Source organism: Primulina tabacum, chromosome 6 (assembly GCF_025594145.1).
Source record: "Primulina tabacum isolate GXHZ01 chromosome 6, ASM2559414v2, whole genome shotgun sequence".
Taxonomy (NCBI): Eukaryota; Viridiplantae; Streptophyta; class Magnoliopsida; order Lamiales; family Gesneriaceae; genus Primulina; species Primulina tabacum.
In genome coordinates, this window is record NC_134555.1 from 21534571 (window position 1) to 21538912 (window position 4342).

Here is a 4342-nt window from a genome sequence, read left to right on the forward strand (position 1 = left end):
TATCATGGGCATTTACTAGGGAAGCGTGGGCTGAGACAAGGTGACCCACTATCTCCATTACTGTTTACACTATGTCTTGAAGTACTATCTCGTATGCTCAATAGAATGGCACGTTCACAGCAATTTGGGTACCACCCCAAATGCAAGAATCTTCGGATCACTCACTTAGCATATGCTGAAGAATTACTTCTATTCTCGAATGGGGATATCCGTAGTATTTTGATGATTATGGATTGCCTTAACAGTTTTGGTGACATGGCAGGGCTGCGTATGAATGCATTGAAATCTAACATTTACTTTGCTAGCATTGATGAGTTAAGTTGCCAGGAAATTATTAATACTACGGGATTCAAGATTGGAACTCTCCCATTCAGATATCTTGGTGTCCCGCTTGCGGCATCCAAACTTCAGGCTAGTGACTATGATAACCTAGTTGATAGGATCTCAAAGAAGGTTAGTGCTTGGCCTAGACATTCTTTATCTTATGCTGGGAAGATTGAATTGATTCGATCGGTGATACAAGGCATTGAGTGTTTTTGGTTGACTATACTACCTGTTCCGTACTGCGTGATTGATATGGTGAATTCCATCTGTCAGAAATTTGTTTGGCCAACTAAGCGACCACCAATTGCTTGGTCCATGCTTTGCAAGCCAATTGCGGATGGAGGACTAGCCTTAAAGTACTTAAGAGCCTGGAACTGCACGTTGATCTCGAAAACTCTGTGGAATATTCACTCGAAGAAAGATACACAATGGATTAAATGGGTGAATCATGTGTACAGCTGCCTTGGGGAGGTGTAGAATTGGACATGGAATAAAGATGTATCACCCCTCATCAAAAAGATTTTGCAAATCAGAGATGAGATCTTACGTGTTTATGGCTCGGTAGAGGCTGCTGTACATCGGCTCAACAGTTGGTTTAACTCGGGCCGAGGTCTAACCAAGGCATACGAATTATTTGTGCATGCGAAAGGAGTTTGGCCGTGGAAACCTCTACTCACAAAGAAATGTATTCTTCCGAAACATCGTTTTGTTATGTGGTTAGTAGCACATGGAAAGCTTTTGACAAGGGATAGGCTTGGATATGTAACGGACCAAAGGTGTGTGCTATGTTTAAATGCAAATGAATCTATCAAACACCTTTTCTTCGAGTGCACATCTTCTTCGAAACTTTGGGATGCTGTTCGTGGGTGGTTTGATATGAAGAAATTGATGCGTTCCCTAGCGAGTATTCTACGTGCGTTCAGGATTAGTTACAGAGGAAACTCCTTGCTAGCAAGAATGAGGATCACAACACTTTCGGCCACCGTATATCAGATCTGGAATCAACGAAATCGTGTGATGTTTGAGGATGAAAAGGTGAATGTGGAGGCTGCTCTCATGAAGATCAAAATCCATACTTATCGTTGTGTGCCGGAAGCCACAAATACTTTGTATAATTCGTAGTGCATTGTAAGACTGTGGATTTGCTATTATTGTTACGTTTATAGTTTCTGTCCTTGGGATGCCCAGTGTATTTGTAGACGAAACGTTTTTTTACCATCTTTAATAAAGCCATTTCATTGAAAAAAAAGAAAAGAAAGAGCTCTCAGTCTGTCAATCCTTACTATGTCTGGACCTGGTAAGTTTCCCCGTGTTGAGTCAAATTAAGCCGCAGGCTCCACTCCTGGTGGTGCCCTTCCGTCAATTCCTTTAAGTTTCAGCCTTGTGACCATACTCCCCTGGGAACCCAAAGACTTTGATTTCTCATAAGGTGCCGGCGGAGTCCTAAAAGCAACATCCGCCAATCCATGGTCGGCATCGTTTATGGTTGAGACTAGGACGGTATCTGATCGTCTTCGAGCCCCCAACTTTCGTTCTTGATTAATGAAAACATCCTTGGCAAATGCTTTCGCAGTTGTTCGTCTTTCATAAATCCAAGAATTTCACCTCTGACTATGAAATACGAATGCCCCCGACTGTCCCTGTCCTCTCTCATAGCTATTTTCTTCACACTTTCTGTATGTCAATCATAATACAATGACGGTTACCAACATATATAAATAATATTACGGTTACATCAATACATGTAAAATACCTAATTACTCTTAAGTAATTGTAGGGTCCACAAATACCAGCAGTGGCAGCGACTCTTCATTTCTCAGTGGAGAAGTCCAACTGAAGTAGCACACAACTTCAGTTTCTCAACTGTCACAGTCCTCTCATCATATGAGCCAGATTACGACTTCTTTCAATCTTCGTAAGAGCTTAAATTGATCTTATGGAGTGATATCGGACTATATGCCTTGCCCTAACATGATAAACATGATTCCTGGCTAAATGAATAAACTAAAACTGTCACAATAACACAATTTTTTCATATTTGTGACCCAACTATACCAAAAAAAACTTCAACCAAATCACCTCTTTACTAGCCTTTGTCATTACAACGTACTCAGCCTCAATTGTAGAAAATGCAACTATCTTTTGCAATTTTGAAACCCAACTAGCCGCAGTACCACCCAGAGTGTAAACAAATCTAGTAATACTCTTTAGACAATTTACATCATTTACCATGTTAGTATCAACATATCCATGCAAGCCAAAACCCGATTTTCTAAAGCATAAAGCTGAATTTTCTGTACTTCTCAAATACCTGAGAATTCATTTCATGGCCACCCAATGCTGTTTTCTTGGTTACTCATAAACCGGCTCACACTCCAGCTGCATATGCTACGTCTGGTCTAGTACATACCATTGCGTACATAAGACAACCAATAACAGAAGCATACGGTACTTTGTTCATGTAGGTCGCTTCTCACATGAAAATGACTGATCCTTGGATAGACGAAAGCGACCTGCCAAAGGTGTTCATTTGCTTCGCTCTATCCATGTAAAATCTCCGAAATATTTTCTTCACATATTATTTTTGGGAAACCTTTAAGTCATGTTTGTCCCTAATAATTCTCGTCCCAAGAATTTGTTTTGCAGAACCCAAATCCTTCATTGCAAATTCTTCGAACATTTTCTTTTTCAAATTATCAATCTCTAGTAGACTAGCTCCAACAATCTACTAGCTCCAACAATGAACATATCATGAACATATATTAGTAAAATGATATAAGAGCTATCAAACCTTTTGATGTAGTAATGGTGATCTGCCTGACAGCTCAAAAAACCATTACTGCTCATAAAATTGTTGAACCTTTTATACCACTGTCTACGTGCCTTTTTCAAGCCATACAAATTCTTTTGAAGTACACACCATTTTCTTCTTTTCATACAAATTCTTTTGAGCACTCTAATTTTTTCAAAGTAACAGCGCCGGAGGAACGACCCGGCCAGTTAAGGTCAGGAACGCATCGCCGGCAGAAGGGACGAGACGACCGGTGCACACAAGAGGTGGACCGGCCGGCCCAACCCAAAGTCCAACTACGAGCTTTTTAACTGCAACAACTTAAATATACGCTATTGGAGCTAGAATTACCGCGGCTGCTGGCACCAGACTTTCCCTCCAATGGATCCTTGTTAAGGGATTTGGATTGTACTCATTCCAATTACAAGACTCGTAGAGCCCGGTATTGTTAAGGGATTTGGATTGTACTCATTCCAATAAATCCTTGTTAAGGGATTTGGATTGTACTCATTCCTAATCTCGTGAACCGATCACTAGAAAAGGGTGCCGGATACATTTTCGCTGTACAAGCAGAGACCACACGTAATCCATACACATCCACCACCACTCACGTGTCGTTACGTGCACAAAGCACAAACACCCGCTCGGATCATCCACCGCTACGATCTGACGAAAAGAGGAGGAAGACTGACAAATGTTCTAAGCACATGCCCCGCCTAACACGGACTGTGGTTAACCGTCGAGCGATTGAATCGCTTGTCGAAGCTAGGGACACCCACGATGCCCCATCGCTCCCCGACCCCTGAAAGCCGAGACCATTTTAGGCTCCCAAGCATCGACGCATCCTACATCGAGGGACTTTGATGGATTGCTTAGGTGCGGAATAATCATGGCAAGAAATCGAGTAAATCCGCCCGCGACACGACTCAAGTAACTTTCTCAGCAAGGCCCCGAACCCTTGACTTAACCAACCCGAATGCCAAGGGGAAGCCTTGCCGAAGATCCGAGGGCATCATTACTTATCGAGAGTCCAGCTAGTTCGATGCCGAGCACCGACACAAGCAAGAGATATGTCAAGATTCTGGCGAATCTTCCGCATGTCTCGAAACCCACAATTTTAACCGATCGACGCTGGGTTGACGAGCATTACCGAATTTCCAGGCGAGCCTTCTCGCTCAATGCGCGCACAAACACTTGGTCTCAAGCGTGCGGGGGGCGCTACATCGA